The sequence below is a fragment of the Vulpes vulpes genome, chromosome 15, assembly GCF_048418805.1.
Source record: "Vulpes vulpes isolate BD-2025 chromosome 15, VulVul3, whole genome shotgun sequence".
Taxonomy (NCBI): domain Eukaryota; kingdom Metazoa; phylum Chordata; class Mammalia; order Carnivora; family Canidae; genus Vulpes; species Vulpes vulpes.
In genome coordinates this window covers 76131010-76151350 of record NC_132794.1, presented here as the reverse complement: position 1 = coordinate 76151350, position 20341 = coordinate 76131010, and the positions used below count along the sequence as shown (strand labels likewise).

The following is a 20341-nucleotide window of genomic DNA, read 5'->3' as shown; positions in this document are numbered from 1 at the left end:
AATCCTTAACTTTTTTACGAACTATGCAAATTGTCTGAAAAACCCCTGATATAACCCTTTGACATTAAAAAAAGTCAAAGCAGGACATGTGGGTGGCTCAGTGGATTGGTCGTCCAACTCTTGATTTTGGCTACGGCCATGATCTCAGGATGGCCTGAGATGGCCTTTCCCTCTCAGGAAATAATCCTGAGATTATTTTCCCTCTCCCTCTCCCTTGCATCACCCCCATATCTCTAAAATCAATCAATCAATCAATCAATCAATCAATCAATCAATCAAAATCTGCCAAAGCCATATTGGCTCTGTATTGTGTGACCTTGTTTATTTTGCTACTTAATTTAATAGTAGACAATAGTTCAAAGAAAAATATCACTTGGAATTAAAACACAACAGTATGCTAGGATCCTACACTTTATCTGGGAGCTTTTTAATAATTTAGAGCAAGCTCTGCCAAACTATGACACAGGGACCCAGGGCCAAACCTGACCAGCCATTTGTTTAGGTATGGCCCACAAGGTTAAGAATAACTTTTGCATTTTTAAACAGTTGGAAAAAAAAGGTCAAAGAAGAGTCTTTTGAAAAAGTATTTGTAAAAATGATGGTATTCAAACTTTATTTCTGTATAATAAATATAATTTATTATAATAAATTATAATAAATATAATTTCTATTATATAGAAATAAAAGTTTTATCAGAACACTGCCTACTCATTTATTAACATATTGTTTATAGGTGCTGTTATACTACAAAGGCAGAGTTGTTGTGACAGGGACCACATGGCCCGCAAAGCCTAAAATATACACTATTTGGCCTTTTATATAATGTTTGCTGGTTCCTGGTCTAATGTATACCGAACATGTTTATACTCTACAATGATAGGACTAATATTTTATTTATTTTTATTTATTTTTTAGGACTAATATTTTAAAACATTACATTAAACGGTTCATTTAAGTATTTACCCACTGCTATATTAGTCTTTCATGTTTCTTTTCTTTTTTTTTTTTTCCAAAGATTTTATCTATTTATTTGACACAGAGAGAAAGAATAAGCAGGGGGAATGGGTGACAGAGGGACAGGGAGAAGCAAACTTCCTGCCGAACAAGGAACCCAATGTGGGGCTCGATCTCAGGACCGTGAGATTATGACCTGAGCTGAAGGCAGATCTTAACTGACTGAACCATCCAGGTACTCCATCATTCATGTTTTTAATGAAGTGCTAAATAATAATTTTATATTTAAAATGATCATCCCATAATATTGAATTTTTACATATTCAAAAATTTTTTCCTGCTTCATGAGATTTATGAGGTATGACAAATCATTTTCCTTGGGTCAGTTTCTGATTTAAAGTTTGTCATGGACTCTGAATTGAAAAATAAACATTCCTACAGACGATACAAGATCATTTGTAACAATACAAAGGAAAAGTGAATAAATGGTTAAATGTTAGGTAAAAAATAACTGCTTGAGAGCTTCAGAATTTTGTAAAAGTATTAAGTATTAAAATTCATTCTGGAATGATTCAACTTCCATTTCTCTTGAGGGATTTAGCAGGTCTAGAAAAATACTCCCAAGGCAAAAAACTAGAACACAGAATAAAATCTAGGAAAGGATTATTTTCAGACACAGGCGGTGCAGGACTTCAGTGATCCCTGGAAAAGGGAAACCACCACGGCAGGGCCCACCGTCACCCAAGCCTCTCGGCCAGGAAGCAATTAACTGCTCCCAAGCAGGGAGGAGGAACCCAGACAGAACCTGGCAATCTTGTTGACTTGAGACAGAGAAAAAAGTGCAAGGAGGCCAAGGTGGCTTGAACTTATGGGGTGGAGTTCCAGAGAGAAGAGAAAGAGTTCCATTAACTTAAATAAGGGTTCCCTAGAGTATTTAGCTAAATAAAAACCTGTACACGAGAAGGGTAAATTTGCTTTAGACCAGCTAACAAGAATTTCTAAGGAAAGAAAGTTACCAAGGAGTTCTAAGAGAAAGGTTTCTCAGAGCTGACACAAGGCCAAGATTTCAACAAGTTCCCTCAAGCAAGAAGGGGAAAACCTTGTTGAATATGCAAGGCAGTGACCCCAGAGGTACCACACCACAGAAGCAGGGGGAAAGAAGCCCTAAAATAAAAGCTGCTACAGACCCACCTGAAAGGAGCTTGAAAGCCTAGGAAAAAAATCAAACTAATGCGACTTACAATGCCTGTCAGTAAAAAAGTCCAGTATTTAAAGAAATGCCACAAAAGCCTGGGGTCTCGGGATCGAGTCCCAGGTCGGGCTCCCCGCATGGAGCCTGCTTTTCCCTCTGCCTGTGTCTCTGCCTCTCTCTCTTTCTCTCTCTCTCTCTCTTCCCCTCCCCACTCTGCCTCTCATGAATAAATAAATAAAACCTTAAAAAAAGGAAAAGACTGATAATTCTAAATACTGGCAACAGGGTAGAGCCACATTGATGCACCAACCAATACAGCAGCCACCAGGCACATATAACCATTTAAATCTAACTTGATAAATTGAATAAAGAATTCGGTTCCTCTGATGTATTAGCCACATTTCACCTGCTCAACAGCCACACTTAGCTAGTGACTAAGGAACTGTGCAGTGCAGATATGGAATATTTTCATTACTACAGAAATGTCTCCAGGATGAATCAGAACATATGAAAGGCTCACACATTAAGAGAAGGAGTGTACAATTTCGCCAGCAGGTTCTGCAGCCTCTTTCAAAGTCAAACAAAAGGCACCATTTAACCAACAATTCCACTCCCAAGCCTAGTGGGAGCTGGTACACAGAACCTCTCTGCACTATCTTTGCCATTTCTTGTGAATCTATAATCATTTCAAAGTCAAAAGTGATTTAACTTTGTGAATATTTTAAGAGCTATCAGCAGTTCTATGATATATACAAGTAAAATTTTTCTCCTTTATCTCTAAAAATAAAAACAAAAAACGATCACAGCAGCTTTATTTATAAAAGCTAAAAACTGCAAACAACTCAATGTTCATTGACGGGTCAATGACAAACAGATGATAATGTAGTCTTAGAATACCACCCAACAATAAAAAAAGAATGAAGCTCTCATCTACACAACATGGATTAATCTCAAAAATATTAAACTGAAAGAAGCCACATGCAAGAGTTCATAGTGAATAGTTCCATTTATACAACATTCTAGAATAGACACAACTAAAGTGATGTCGTCCAGATCAACAGTGGCCAGAGGGTGGTTTTGAACAAAAGGGGCAACTTGAAAAAGCTTTCTGGAGTAACAGGACCTAACCGTACCCTACTTGTAGTGAGAGCTACATGAATCTGTACAGATGTGAAAGCTCACAGAACACATTAAAAAGTCAATTTTACCATACGTAAAAGTTTTTAAACTAACAGCAATAACCATCATTTCCCATTACAGTTTTTGAAGTTCCATTGTCAATTATCTGACAGTTAAGACAGAGTATTCTAGTTTTACTACTGTCACTACTTAGTTGATGCTGAGTACCTTAACCTCTCACTTTTTCTGGAAAATGAAAGGAAATAATGAATGATCTCCAGTCTTCTCCCTATGCTAAAACTCATTCCTATTCCATGCTTCTGTTACATTTTTACAGTCTCCAAACTAACAAGGAACACAAAATATTTCCATGCATTCAAGTGGAGTCTAAGTTCTTACCTCAGACAGTGTGGGCTGGTTTTCAATATTCTCCACTATTGGTTTCAAGTGATTTTTTTTTATGGGGCTCTGAACATTTGAACTTACTTACTAGCTTTGAGCAGATGATCTTTAGATAACAGCACTGTCTCTTATTTGAAATAACCAGGACTCAGACTATAAGGGCTATACAATATTTCTATTTTCTTATCGCATCAGAAATTCTATTTTACTATTAAAAAGTCTGTGAGTCAGTATTCATGCTACCAAAATGATGTTTATTTTTAATTTTATAAAGCATGCAGTATTGGCATACTAGAGAATAAAAATTAAGCCATTTTTAATGGTTTCCCATAATATGATAAAGTACTTTTTAAAAAACCCTCCTCGAATTTTTTGTAATCTTTAACATAGCCTGCAGAAGACCTGCAGACAAGTAACATTACAGACTACAAAATCTTTTACTGAAATGTTGTTTAAATATAAGGATGAACCAAACCAGCAAGGGAGCTCATACAATTTTAATTTCAAAATCAGTGTTCGATAAGAGATTCCTAACTCTGGGAAACAAACAAGGGGTAATGGAAAGGGAGGTGAGCGGGAGTTTGGGGTGACTGGGTGATGGGCACTGAGGGGGGCACTTGACGGGATGAGCACTGGGTGATAGGCTGTATGTTGACAAACTGAACTCCAATAAAAAAAAAAAAAACTATGTAAAAAAATCAGTGTTCGAGGAAAATTCTGGTTGCAATTAATGCTCTTTGGTTTAAATTTTCCTTGGAGATAGGTTCTCCTAAAAAAAGACTAGAGAGCAAGTGATTATCTATTTTAACAACACTCTAAATTTCATCCAGCAGAATAATTTTTGAATACTTATGAAAATCATCCAGTCTTCTCACTTTGAGAAATAAAAAAAATGAAGGTGGCACATATATACGCTAACAAATAATTAATTATGCTTATGTGATACTGGTTTTCTCTGGGTAAATTCAAATACCCAGGCAATAACAAATGGACTGATCTTAAAAATATAGGCCAACAGATTCAGTAGCTCCTCTTTATCATCTATATTTCTGGTTTTTAAAAATATGAATCAACTCACTTAATTCTTTAAAATACACACCAAGATATAAAATGAAGTCCTGAACTACATTTAATTGTTAAATAGCAATACATCTGGAAAAGGAAAACTAATCAATATTTTCTTATAACTCCACTGCCACGTTAAACTTTAAGAAGAAAGCTGCAAATCAATTTCTTGCATTCCTTTGGTATTTAGATCATATACACACACACACACACTCACATACATACACACACAAATTAGTATCTTTGTACTTCCCTGTCACCCTGAGATTTACCAAATATGACATCAAAAAGCACCTGAAAGTTCCTCATATTCCATACATCTATTAAGAACTGATCTCACTTTAGAAAGTACCCTGTCACAGAAACTAAATTCCATAGAAAAAAGCAAATCCATATTAATATTGAATAACTCTCCTGGCAAAACATTTTATTTAGTGCTAAGAGATTTGTCAACAAGACAGAAAAATAAAAGTTTCAACTATTTATTTATAGAAATAATTAGTTTAAAAGTCAAAAGGCTTTATCTATTAAAACCATGCCTTTTGAATCACATAGACCATATATATACAAAGAGAATGTTTTCATATGAATGAGACACCATGCTGGAAGCCTGGCTCTTTAGCTGTTACGCCAAACAAGGAAAACACGAATCACAGAAAAAAAGCCGAGTCACCTTTAAAAATTCTAAGCCCTCAGCTAAATACTGTATCTGTAGTATGACCACTAAATCGTGGCTGGCCAATGAGAAACTAACTGTAGTCCTTAAAACTCACTACAGTCTGGACAAGCAAGACATAGTCCTATCACAATAGGCACAATTTAATGAAAGTGTTTATGTCAGGTGTTGGAAGTTTCTAGGAGACTAGCTCCTGAGCTATTGCAAAACAAAAATTAAGTATCAATTACTGTGAAGTGACCTCTTTGGTTTTTCCTTTAAAGAACCTTAAAGCGGGGCACCTGGGTGGCTCAGTCAGTTAAGCGTCTGCCTTCAGTTCAGGTCATGACCTTGGGGTCCTGGGATTAAGCCCCACGTTGGGCTCCCTGCTCAGTCGGGAGTCTGCTGCTGCTTCTCTCTCTGCTCCCCCTCCACTTGTGCTCAGTTTCTCTCTTTCAAGTAAGTAAATAAATAAAATCTTTTTTAAAAGATAAAGAACCTTAAAGCAGCAGCTGAAAAAACCCCTTGCACAAGTTTTGAGATCATACACAAAACTGAGAATTGAAGACCAGTCTAATCAAATCGTCCTCAAACACCATTTCTCTGAATTCCATGAGTCTGCGATGGAGTGACAATGGGAATCAGCAGATAGGCAAGTGAAAGACCATTAGCGGTCAGGCAAGAAAATCTTTAAAAGGACTCTCAAGGAAAGAAGAATTGAGGAACATTCTTCCTAAGTCAAATCTTACAAAGTTGCTTTCAAATTTTTTCTACATTTACTCCATCCTTTATTATATTCCTTTTTCATTAGATTAGAACTATATGAGAGATCTTGCTCCATTAGTTCTACAGAGTAGTTTATAGTTTTAAAAAACTTTAGTACAGAATGAAAATAGAAATTTTGTTAATGATAGAATTGTACTATCCACAGTGAAAGCACAATCATACCATGCAGTCTAGAAAAATCAGTTCCTTTTAAAGGAAGGACAATTTGGAGACCAAAACTAAAAGAAAAGCTGCTAACATCTATATCTAAGTTTTAAGATAATTTTCTTTCCAATTAAAAAAACATACTGTTTACAGAAAGTTACCAAAGTAAGCAGCATTTTCTACAACAGCCAAATTATAGAAATACCCCAAGTGTCCACCGACTGGTGAATGGATAAAGAAAATGTAGCATATATATAACAAGGGAATATTCGTTATAAAAAGAATGAAATCTTGCCATTTGCAACAACATGGATGGGGCTGGACAGTATTATGCTGAGTGAAGTAAGTCAGAAAAAAACAAATGTCATATGACTTCCTCGTATGTGGAATTGAAGAAACAAAACAAACAAGCAAAGGGGAGGAAAAAAAGAGAGAGAGAGAGGCAAACCAAGAAACAGGCTCTTAATTATAGAGAACTGATGGTTACCAGAGGAGAGGTAGATTGGGGGTAGGGGGGCAGTTAAATACGGGATGGGGATTAGGGCGGGCACTTGTTATGATGAGCGCTGGGGTTTTACAAAAGTGTTAAATCACTATATTGTACACCTGAAACTAATATTACACTGCATGTTAACTAGAATTTAAATAAATACTTAAAAATAAATAAATGAAAGGAAAAAAGGAACCAAAGGTAAAGCAATTTGTTGTTCAGCACAGCCAGGTTACTGGCAAAGAAAGAGGTAACATTTCTAAGGGAAACCTCCATACCACAGAAACAGGGAAAAAGAGGAAAAAATAACCAAAAACCAAAACCAAAAACAAAAACAAAAACACCTCATATCACTAAAGGCAATGAAATAATTAAATAATTATATGTGAACCTTAGCTTCCCACACTTACTTATTCATTTGTTTTTTAGGATCCTTTCAATTAACTGTTTCAAGTTTCCCTAGCTCACCTACAATTTTTTTTTTTTTTTTTTTAATGATAGTCACACAGAGAGAGAGAGAGAGAGGCAGAGACACAGGCAGAGGGAGAAGCAAGCTCCATGCACCAGGAGCCCGACGTGGGATTCGATCCCGGGTCTCCAGGATCGCGCCCTGGGCCAAAGGCAGGCGCCAAACCGTTGAGCCACCGGGGCTGCCCAAAAACAAAGTTTCAATCAGCTCATAGACTTCAGTTTTTGCCACCTCCTTTCTTCTTTGTTCCTGCTATTTATAGTGCTGAGGTCATTACCACTTTCATACTGGGAAATGTTTGCTTTTCCTGCTTGGACTTGCTTCACAAATCACTGAATTCTCACTTTCTCACACAACAGGACTTCATCACAGGACATTATCAAACCCACCAAAGCAAGCAAGCCTGGTAAACTTTAGGCCCAGCTAGGAGACCTTGGATGAATTCATTTCTATAATGATGATGATCATATTTAATCCACAAAACTGTGGTGAGACTCAGATGAGGTTAACATATGTGAAAAAGCTCTGAATGTTCAAAGTATCACACAAAGGTCAGGGTCTCCGTTTCTTTATCTGTCATTCGGGAGGATTCCATTAGCTGATCTCTAAAGACTTCCTTCCACCTCCAAAAATTCTTTGATCTTTACATCTGAAGTACATAAAAACTCTACTTACTGAGACGGCAACTTTATAGCTGTAAGAGAGGTAGGGAACAATCAACTCTCACAAAAGGAGTCCAGAGGCAGGCTAAGGGACCTGCAGGCCGGAGAACTCCAGAGGCACGTTGGGGCAGGCTGAACTGAAACCTAACTGCCTTAAAATCCTCTGGCCTGTGGTGCGGGTCACTATTCTGTGAGCAGGAAAAGCCCTCTTCACCACAGCAAAATGATCTTTTCAAGCTGGTTACAAATGAAAAGCTCATTAAAAAGATGTAAATTTTTAAATAAAATAATAATAAGATGTAAATATCATTTTGGTGAAAGTGACTTAACTAAAAGTCCAGTTAACAATGCTTAAAAATGATACTAACAGCAAAAGGGGCTCAAATCAAACTGCCCAGCTATTCATTTGGCTAGATATTCAATTTAAAGTCAATGGGCATGAGTAAACTCTATCTAACCTTTCCTAATTAAAGGGTTTTAATCCTGATTTTGTTACTAGCTATGCAACCTTGGGCAATTTACTTATTTCTCTGAGCCTCAGTCCCCTCATCTTTACCTTTTTTTAAGTTGTTGTTGTTGTTTTTTTTTTTTTTAAGTAATCTCTATACCCAATGTAGGGTTTGAACTCACAACCCCGAGATCAAGAGTCACATGCTCCTCTGACTGAGCCAGCCAGGGGCCCCTCCTCACTTTTAAGACAGATTATCATACCAAGCATTTCACCTAGCTATTATGAATTAAATGAGCTAGTTCACCTGAAGGCCCTATACCAAGTTCCCTTCTCCAATCTAGTAGACTTCAAGGGAATAGAGAATGCTTGTCTCTCCTTTTACTTCATCAGAAAGATTCCTGAATTTAAATATACAAGGACCTGGTCCTCAAATTCAGTTATCAGCAGTTGTACAACAACTAAACCTAAATAAAATGAGGGGCATTGTGACCTAATGGAGATCAGATGAAGTTTGGAGTGAGTCAACAAATCTGAGTTTGAATACTAGCCTGACTACCTAAGAACTTTTGACCTTGGGCAATTTACCAAACTTCTCACCGCTTCTTATCTGAAAATGAGACTATTATCTAGCTTTTGTCATTCTGTCTTTACTATTCACTTAGACATTGCAAATACTTTGAAAAGAGTATGTCTTATTCATCTTGGTCTCTTACATAGTAAGGTAAGGTTCAAAATCATGAGATTTGATGCTGGAATAAGGCAGGAGATGGATAAAAAAGGGATTCAAGACTAGAATAGATGTGTCACATGATGAAAAGAGAAAGTACAAACCCAGTTAACTGGCTCCACCACCAGGCATTATGTCATTGCTTCCTTTTCTTTCTTTACAAATGGTCCTCAAATATTCTTTTCCTATAGGAAAATGCAAAGTAGGAAATAAATATTAGTGAAGGTTACTTGAATCATACTTGAAAACTAAGCATTCTTTAATTTACCATTAGAGTTAAACTGTTACTCATTCTATTTAGTGGACTTGTTTTTAAGTGATAAAATAAGAGGTGTTTTAATTTAGGAAATACTATGGGTTTTAAGTAGCATAAAAGTAACCTTACCTCAAAAAATTACTTTTAATGAATAACAACACCTTTGTTAAAGATAAATACTCAAGACTGCATTGAATGAAGCATTGTAGTTCATTACATTATGCAAAAATATTTCTAAAACTAAATTCTTAATCTTCTGGGTGAAGAAGGGTGAGTGGTGGGATACCTAAAATTATGAGAATCTGATGAAAACTATGAATTGCATCTCTCCAAAAATGCACACATGAATCACACTTTGCATATAATTTTAGTTAAGTCATTAACCCAGTCACCTACCCCGTGAATCTCTAAAACCTGGTAGTAGACTCTGAGGAACAGTTTTTGAGTTATTCAAAATAATGGATTTATAGGATTTTAGAACCATAAGCAATTTAGCAATCATCTAATGTAAACAAACTGCTAATAGAAAATAGAAGTAGTGGCCCAGAAAGTTAAAAAGAGTAAGTAAAGGCTTACGTCCAACGACTATACTAATCCACATAAGACTGACCGTGCAAACTTTAGTATAAATCATCACCTTTGAGTTAGAATAATTCTCACAGTGGAACCCAAATAGGATTCTGCCAAATGGCCTTTTGGTCCACACAGCAGTGGTTGTTAAGAGAGAATTTTGGAGTTTTGCACAGAAATGTGAAAATGCTGATTGACTCAATCATTCTTCTTACCTTCAGGTTCTTCCAATACAAAACCAATACTATGGAAAATAGTAAAACCTAGCTGTGTAGGATTATTTTAGGGATAAAATCAGACAATATACATAAAGTATTTAAACACAGGGCTTAGTGCATAGTAGGGCTCATGAAATGATATAAATTAAAAAAACATTTGTCTGCAACAACATGGATGGATCTAGAGTATAATGCTAAGATAAATACGTCAAAGACAAATACAGTATGATTTCACTCATATGAATTTAAGAAACAAGACAAATGAGCAAAGAGAAAAGGAGACAAACCCCAAAACAGACTGTTAACTAAATAGAGAACAAACTGGTGGTTACCAGAGGGGAGGTGGGTGGGGGGATGGATGAAATAGGTGAGGAGGGTTAAGAGTACACTTATCATGATGAGCACTGAGTAATGCAGAGAACTGAATCACTATAATATACACCTGAAACTAATAGAACACTGTATTTTAACTATACTGGAATTAAAATTTCTTAAAATTAATAATTAAAAATTTTTCTTCTCAAGTCATGGAATTGGACAAAATATGAAACTAATCTCTAAGTAAATGAGATGCTCTGAACAAAGTAAGTGGCAAACATTTACTGAGCATCTTCTACATAATATACTATTCAAGGTGTTACTGAGGATATAGAAAAGATAAAATTGTCCTTTCAAGAGGGATTCAGGAAAAGAGAGCTTTCCCTTCTCATTTCTATCTTGGGTCTCTTTTTTCCTTTCCCCCTTAGGGTTCAGCTTTTCAGCACACATTCTTTGGGTTGTTGCCACCAAGACTGGGAGGACTCCTCATATGATAAGCCCTGATCCTGACCTTTCACATGAGCCTCAGGCTCCTATATCCTGTTGCTTTTGGACATTTCCAACTGAATTATACCATAGGTAAAAACTCAGTATGTTCAAAAGTGAGCTTTTCGTCTCTTCCCTGTTTTGGTTAACAGCGCAGGAGCCACTTAGACACACCAAAAGTCTAATAATAATCACATTTCACCAATCATCTTTAAGTCTCACTGATTTCTACTCTAAACGCTTTCCAAGTGTATTTTCTCAATTCTATCCCTATCAACAGTACCCAAATCCAGGTCATTATCTCTCAATACGACCAATTTAAGTAATTTAATCAGTCCACTCTTATCCTACCTCAGAATCATTTGTTATACTGCTGCCAAAATGATGACTCAAATAGGAAAATCTTGTCAAGTCATGCACCATATGTCAGACCCTTCAATGGCTATTATCCATAGAATGAAGTCAAAGTTCATCCACAGAATAAGTGAACAGTATGACATTTATTTATTTTTATTTTAAAGATTTCATCTATTTATTCACGAGAGACACAGAGAGAGAGGCAGAGACACAGGCCAAGGAGAAGCAGGCTCTGTGCAGGGAGCCCGATGTGGGATTCGATCCCGAGACTCCAGGATCATGCCCTGGGCTGAAGTCAGGTGCTAGACCACGGAGCCATCCAGGAATTCCTGACAGTAGGACATTTAAAGTACTCAATGACCTGGCTCATGCCTCTATCTCTTTAGCTTCACTTCATATTTCCCCCCTTCATCACACCAAAATCATACTGAATCCCATGTGTTCTCACGCTGTTCTCTTTGCTAATATAACCATAACATCCTTTGCACACATAGGAAATTCCTACTTGTTCTTCAAAATTCAGATCCAGGATCACTTCCTCTGGAAGTCTGTCCAGAGATACTTCCCTACCCCACTAAGCTCACACAGCACCACAACCAGCACACAGGAGACATTTGTTATACTGAACAAAAATAAAACTAAGCAAACTAGTGACACAGCAGCAATTAATTTATAAATATAAAGCCAGTAAAAAAGGAAACTAGTTGGATTTCAGTGTTTCTTTGGGGAAAAAAAGTCTTGATCTAAAGATCTGAGGAGTAATTGTTCACAGATTGTTGGAAGAGGGGAAATAAAAGTATTTGAGTAAAAGATAGAAATGAGCACATTTAGAGGAGAAATTTGTATATTAAGGCTGGAGGGATAGTAAACAGCAAATATAAACTCAAAAAAATGTTGCCATCCTCATAAAGAGGTTTAGGGACCACAACCAATAAATCACCAGATTTTTTTCAAATAATTTTCTCTCAAACTATATGGTATAGTTACCATTTACAGACACTACCTTACACTTCCAATTAGAGAGATATTAGTTTAGAAAGATATTTTCATCTTTTAGTTAATCCCTTACAATCTTACAGGTTTAGGAAAGCACTCCTACTCAATTAGCATATACTGAGGAACTTTACATAAAATCTTGAAATTATAATATATCTTTATGTTACATGATAGTTTGGAGAACTGGAATAAGGCAATAGACTTTTTTCAGGGAGGTCAAGGGCCAGTCAACCTTATTAAATCATCTTTATTATTGGAACGTTAGATTATTACAAGTCAGAAGAAGAAACTGAAAATATTGTAAGCTTAATATTCAAGTCACAGAGGGATTAAACTATAAATATTTTGTTCTCTGAAAGCAGAATAATTAAAGAATATCAATCCTGAAAGTTAAATACACTAGTCATAGTGCAAAGAACAGATCTATGAGGTATTTCCATATTAAGAATGAAAAGAGGAAAAAAGTATTGTATCTTTGAACTACACTTGATTACACAATCTACTGCTTACAGTAAAGACAGAGAACATTCACTCTAATACAATTAGCTAAAAGACCATACAATTAGACCACATAATTAAGCAGTACAAGTAAATCAGCCATCCCAAACTGAAGCATCTCTAAATGGAGTTCTGTATCATTTTTATTTTATATATTTAAAACTATATGCCTATATAAGATGATAACAACCCAAAGCAAGATTCTCCTGTATCAAAAAGAAAGGTGATTAGAAAACAGATATATGCTGACATCAAGCACAGAAGCACTTTGGAGCATAAGAGTCATTTGCATGGAGTTGTATGTCTTCTTGTCCTTGACTCTACTCTGTAAATGCCAATTCTCTGCTTTCCAGTTTGCAGACAGTAAAAAGTGAGATACAACGCCGAATGTTCATTTTCAACATAACACTGATGTTATGTCAAAAAATATGGATGATTCTCACTCTCGCATACCTGTCATCTTAAAATACCCCTACTGATATGAACCAACGTTCGTGAATGAAAGGTTAAGAAATCCTTTTGAGCTGTTGTGTTCAAGCAAATTGACAGATATGAATGCACAAACACTAGTCGTCGATTATGAAATCCCCTCACACATAAACACCACTGTAATATAAATTTCTAAGAGAAGAAGGACTGAAAATGCACCAAGCTTGCTAAAGAGAATAACACCAAGTTATAAAAGAAACTGGCAGCCCAAGAATAGGATGTTGACAACCACAACAAGTGTGCTCAAGTGTGCTGTACATGATCATTTAGATGCTGTCAGCCAGTATCATCTGAATTTTTTTTCAAAACTCCATTTTATACAAAACCTGCTGGCTTAGGGAAGGAATACAGAATATGATCTAAAACATCTAACTGGTTTTGTCTGTTGTGTATTTATCTTTCAACAAGAAGAGAAAGTTGTATATTTCTTGGGACCACAATTTTAACCATAAATTGGGGCTAATGTCTGCACTGTACACATGTAAGAACTGTTCATAAAAGAGTAGCAGATTTTATATACATACATAGTCAATTCTCACTATTGTGGTAGTTATGTTCTATAAAGATTCCACAAATACTGCATCAGTGAATACTGAACTTCTATTGCTTCTAGGAAACGGGAAATACAGGGTTAGCCTCTGATCACAACATTTTCACCAACTGATTAATACATAAAGTTTGTCTTATGTGTATTTCTGTTAAAAACATGTCATTTATTAATTATTTTTTTAATTCCTAAAAAAGATTTTATTTATTTATTCATGAGAGACACAGACAGAGATAGAGGCAGAGACACAGGCAGAGGGAGAAGCAGGCTCCATGCAGGGAGCCCGACGTGGGGCTCGATCCTGGGTCTCCAGGATCATGTCCTGGGCCAAAGGCGACACTAAACCACTGAGCCACCAGGGCTGCCCCATGTTATTTATTAAATATTGTTGATTCATTAAAATTGAACTCAACAGTGTAATTCATGACTGAACGAAGTTTATCTAACACACATAAGGCACATCACAACTTTATTGTATTTAGGAACACTATGCAGCACTTCAGCACATTTGTAGGACAAGTTAAACAGCATAATCACCCCAAAAGACACAAAAAATATAAAAAATGTGGCACTAAGAATATTGCGAAAAGGACATTAGTTTATAGTATGAGAGTTAAAACAAGAAGGCAAGTGTCACCCTGTTCAACATCAGCTGAGAGTGCATACATCAGGCAACTCATTTTTTAAAAATTAATCTTGATACCCAATGTGGGGCTTGAACTCACAACCTTAAGATCAAGAGTCACATGCTCCAATGACTGAGCCAGCCAAGCACCCCCAGTCAACTCGTTTTTCACACTCTGAACACACCTACAAATGATTGAGAAAGCAATTATTGATTTGGGAATTGCAAACGAATTTTAGCAAGTAGGTGAATTTGTAAACATGAAAGACACGAACAATAAGGATCAACTGTGTATCTGTGTATATATCCCTGTGTGTGTGTATATATGAATGACATGTCGCCCATGACATATCTGAGAGGAAAGACAAGTTGTGAGACTCCCTAGTGTGAGACTCTCCTAAGGTCCATTTCAAGTTTTCCACTTGGCACACTGGATACCTTCACCTGAAATGTACTATGAGCACTTCAAACCTAACAGAGCAAGCTCATCTTCTGTGCTTACCCCAAACCTGCTTCGTGTTGCATTACTACTCAAGTCACTGTGACTCTGACTCCTTTCTCCCCATCTCACCCAGGCACCAAATCATGTTGATTCATCTCTTCCCTGTCCAAGGCCACTACAGTTATCGTTAAATGCCTTTCTATCATTTGGACCATTAGCAGAGTTTTACCACCTGTTTTTCTATCCTCTACTCCAAAATCACAAGCTGTATTACTGTCAGTGTTAGTTTTTTTTTTTTTTTAAGATTGTATTTTATTATTTATTCATGAGAGACAGAGAGAGAACCAGGCAGAGACTCAGGCAGAGGAAGAAGCAGGCTCCATGTAGGAAGCCCGATGCGGGACTCGATCTCGAGACCCCGGGGTCACTCCCTGGTCCGAAGGCAGGCGCTAAACCACTGAGCCACCCCCAGGCGTCCTGGTATATAATGCTTCTTTGTGATTTGGCGTCAAATCGTCCTTTTATATTGATCTACCATCACTCATCTCTGATAAACTCTGTAGCCACAGTAATTGAATATTTCCCATTTTTTGAATATATTATGCCTTTTAAAGACCTTTATACATATTAGAAATTCCACTAGGAATGTTCTTTCTTCCATTCTTTACTTGCCCTTAAAGCCTCTGCTTACGTCATCTCCTTTATGAAGACTTTTCTGATGAGCCTTTACCTCCACTTCAAGCCAAGTTAGTCACTATATTCCCTGTGCTTCCATAATACTTTCACATACTTGGATTATAAAATTCCTTGAGTTCTAATTATAAAGGAAGTACAAGAACGTGCAAGGTTGGCCAAATATTGATTGCTACTGCAGTTGGGTGATGCAGATTCATTATACTATTGTCTATTTTAGTATTTGTGCTAAATTGCCATTAAAATAAAGTATAAGTCAAGGTACAGAAACAGGAGAGAGAAAATATTTGACTACAAGTAATTGAAAATTAGCTTTACATGTGACTTAAATAAATATGACATTAACTTTTTTCTCTGCATAAGAAGTCCAGAGATACCTAGTCTAGGGTCCTTTCAGAGGCTCAAGAGGGTCATCAAAGACCAAATCTCTCTCTTTTTGCTCCATTTAGTTGTGGTTTGTTGCTTCAAATATGCTTGCAGTAGATGGAGGCATTATGTTTATATTAAAGGCAGGAAAAAGGACAGTGCAAGTCACACTTTTACCTCTTTAGTGGGGAAGACAAAAGCATTATTTCAGTACCCTCGGTAAACTTAGCTTGGAATACACGGTCCATAAGCTGTCCAGTCATCTAACAGTGCCTTGATGGCCTGATCCTCCTGCTTTGAAGGCAGAGACTATTTTTGTACTTTAGTAACTAATCCAGTCCCTAGCATAGAGAGGTACTTTTTATTTAATGAATACATGGATCCATTAAGGGAAAATTATAGTATGCATAGTAACACAAGAACTCTGCTAATTTTCTTTTTAAAGAATATCATAATATTCTTTAATATTTTAAAAATATAATAGAAAATTGCCAATGTTGTGCAAATAAAGAACTACTAGTATTTCAGTAGTTTGTTCTATCATGAGATGTTTCACTGTTCTCTCCATCGATGACCAGGCAAAGGATTAACAAAAAGTCAAGAGAACTGAATTTTTGTCCAAGCAAAACAATCTGGATGAAATTCAATTTACTTAAAGATAATGCTTATTTATTTCTAAGGGTTGTTCTGAGGATAAGGGAAATATTAATATGAAAGCACAGTGAAATGTATAAAACGGTATAAACACATGCATTATAATGTAATAGTTCTATTAAGTCTTACAGTTTCTATGTAGTATGCATAAAGATATATACCATCTGGCACAACAATAATATGAATTAAAAATTAAATACTATTAATATCTAGTAAGGATGCTGAACATGGTTAGGTGAGTTTCTGGATTTGGCCCTGGTTCTTTCATGGCTATGGGGAAGTAAACTAACTGGACCTTAAATTTACACCCCACTAAAGTAAAAATGCTTTATAAAATAAGTGTCTTGATGCAATTATAAAATATCCACAAATTGAAAAGTGGGATATGATAAACAAACTAGTTAACACAGAATACTTGACATCAAATCCCAATTCATCAATTAATAATTACTACCAATAAATGAACAGTACGAAAGTAGGCCAAGGTCCTAAAGCACTTCTAAGTTAAATCAAGTGAGTAAAAAAATTGGGGAAGCACTGAATATTAATTTTCCTTTGACTTCAATAACCTTGATTGTGCTTACAAAGAGTACTCCTCAGGGTGAACTTATGGCTCATACATACAGGCAACACTGGGGGTCAGAAATATTCCTAATAAAAAAAATAAAAATAAAAATAAAAGAAATATTCCTAATAAATGATCATTTCAATAGCCTGTTCTCTAAATTTTTATTAAGTTATATATTTCCTAACTGATAAGAGTGTTATGTTAAAACAAGCATTATGTAAATACAACAAAAAACAATAGCCAATACTAAGGAAGAGAAAAATGAGTCGAGTATTATTGAGCCAATAATACTCTACAGAATATTTTATTAAAACTTCATTTTTATTGGATTTGGAGACAACAGTTGCTTGAAGAAAACATGGTCTTCTGTCAAGTATGTTTAATTAATTCTCACTTCTCATTCAAATACTTTAATCTTATTATTAAAGATTTACCATTTCCTAACTCATTTAAGCAGAAACTATTCCCCACAGGTTACCATGGAATTATTAATACTGAAAACTGACTCATCTTAATATGAAAAACCTTATCAGGCCTATAGGCCAGTAAATTCCAAAAGGGCACTGTATAAAAGCATCAGCAGATCATAAGCAGAGCTGAAAATTTCAACAGGGGATCAGACCTACCTAAAGTTTTTTGTATAGGAGGAACATCCATTTCATAAGAAACCAAAATGTTAGAACAGTAAGAATGAGCTTATGCTTTATAGATGTATCCACTCAGTTTCAAATACATCAATTTTTTTTTTTAAATGGGGAGAAACAGAATGTTTCTCTCCCTGTTTTATTTGCATCCATAGCTTTTTAAGCTAAAATTTCAACAGTGACTTTCTCCTACAAAGAATTTGGCATATTTGCAATAAACAATAAATTATTTGTTAATGTATGTAAAAATAAAAGTTGTAAGTGATGTAATTACAATGAGGAGCAATATTAAATATTTAACTTTTCAGATAGAGGAGGAAGTATATTATATATAAGTATATTATATAAGATTCATTGCTTTTTAAAATATTCATGATTTCGTCTCATTAAAAATTAGAAGATATTATATATTAATAAAAGATTCACTACAGCAGAAGATATAACAATTATGCACATTTATACACGTACTGACAGACCATCAAAGCATATGAAGCAAAAACACAAAGTTGAAGGGAGAGTGCACCACTTTTCCAGTGCACCTGGGTGGCTCAGTCAGTTAAGTGTCTGCCTTTGGCTTAGGTCATGATTTCAGGGTCCTGGGATCCAGCCCCATGTCAAGCTCCCTGCTCAGTGGGGAGTCTGCTTCTACCTCTCCCTCCCACAGATGCACATGAGACATTTTCTAGGACAGACCATATGTTCAGCCATGAATTAAGCCTCAACAGATTTAGAAAGATATCATACAAAATATATCTTTTGCAACCACAACAGGATGAAGTTAGAAACCAACAACAGGAGTAAAACTCGAAAATTCACAAATTTGTGGAAATTAAACTACATACTCTTACAACCAATGGATTAAAAAATAAGTCACAAGAGACATTAGAAAATATTTAAAGATAACTGGAAATGAAAATACAACATGCCAAAGTTGACGGGATGCAGGGAAAGCAGTGCTTAAGGGGAAAATATATAGCTACAAATGCTTGCATTAAAAAAACAAGAAAGAGCTCAAATCAGCAACTTAACCTTCCAACTTAAGCAACCAAAGAATAAACTAAACCCAAAGGTAGCAGAAGGAAGGAAATAATAAAGATTAGAACAGAGATAAATGAAATAGAGAACAGAAAAGCCATAGAGGACAATGAAACCAAAAGTGGGTTCTTTGAAAAAAATCAACAAAATGACAAATCTTTAGCTAGACGGTCTAAAAAGCAGAAAAGACTCAAATTACTGAAATCAGAAATAAAACCAGAGTCATTACTACCAATTCTACAGAAATAAAAAGAAGTATAAAAGAGTTTGGAGCACCTCGGTGGCTGGGTCAGTTGAGCGTCTGACTCTTGGTTCTGGCTCAGGTCGTGATCTCAGGGCCTTGAGATAGAACACCACAGAGGTATCTGCACTCAGCAAGGAGTCTACTTGTCCCTCTCCCTCTTCCTCTGCCCCTCCCCCCATTTTTATGCACGTATGAATGCTCTTTCTCTCTCAAATATTTGAAAAATAATATTTGAAAAAAAAAACCAGTGCTATGAACAGCTGTACACCAACAAACTGGATAACCTAGAGGAAATGGAGAAATTCCTTGAAACACAAAACCACTACTGCCAAAACTAAATCATGAAGACATAGAAGATCTGAGTAAACCTATAATGAATAAAGAATTAAATCAGTAATCAAAAATCTCTAAATAAGGAAAAGCCTTGGACCTGATGGTTTCACTAGTGAACTCTACCAAACAGTTAAAGAACTAAAAGTAGCCCCTCTCAAACTTTTCCAAAACACTGAAGAGGAGGGAACACTACTTAATTCATTCTATAAGGTCAATATTATCCTGATATCAAAGCCAAAGACACTACAAAAAAGACAAAAGGCCCAAAAATAAACCCTCATATATATTTCACACATATGCAAATCGCACAATGAGATACCACCTCACATTCAATAGAATGGCTAGTACAAGGGGAAGAAAGAAAGGAAGGGAGGGAGGCAGGCAGAAAGGCAGAACAAGTTCCGCTGAGGATGTGGAGGAAGTGAATGCTTGTGCACTGCTGGTACCATTTAAAATGGTAACTGCTGTTACCGAAAACAGGATGGAGATTCCTTAAAAATTAAGGATAGAATTAGCATATTACCCAGCAATTTACTTCTCAGTATATACCCAAAATACGTGAAAGCAAGGTCTTGAAGAGATACAATGGCATTCACAGCAGCACCACTCACCAATGATAAAGCATGAAAGCTGCTCAAGCGTCCACTGACAGACAAATGAACACAATGCAATACTATTCAGCTTCAAAAAAGGAGGGAACTTCTGCCAAATGCTACCAACATAGATGGACCTTGAAGACATCCGCTTAAGTGGAATGAACCAGTCACAAGACAAACATGCATGATCCCATTTACATAAGGCATCAGATCATACAGGTAGAAAGTAGAATGGTGGACGCCACAAGGCTGAGGGCACCAGGGAAGAGGGAGTATCAGAAGGTGGAGGA

The 20341-nt window shown here is 36.1% G+C and overlaps 1 protein-coding gene across 10 annotated transcripts in view; it reads right to left on the bottom strand.

The window, feature by feature from the left end:
- PEAK1 (pseudopodium enriched atypical kinase 1) overlaps positions 1–20341 on the bottom strand; it is a 294851-nt gene that overhangs the window by 152658 nt on the left and 121852 nt on the right. For all 10 annotated transcript variants that reach the window (XM_072739138.1, XM_072739143.1, XM_072739141.1 and 7 more), the window contains one exon: positions 9221–9301. The gene's annotated coding sequence lies outside the window, so the exon portion shown is untranslated. The remainder of the gene's footprint in view (positions 1–9220; positions 9302–20341) is intronic.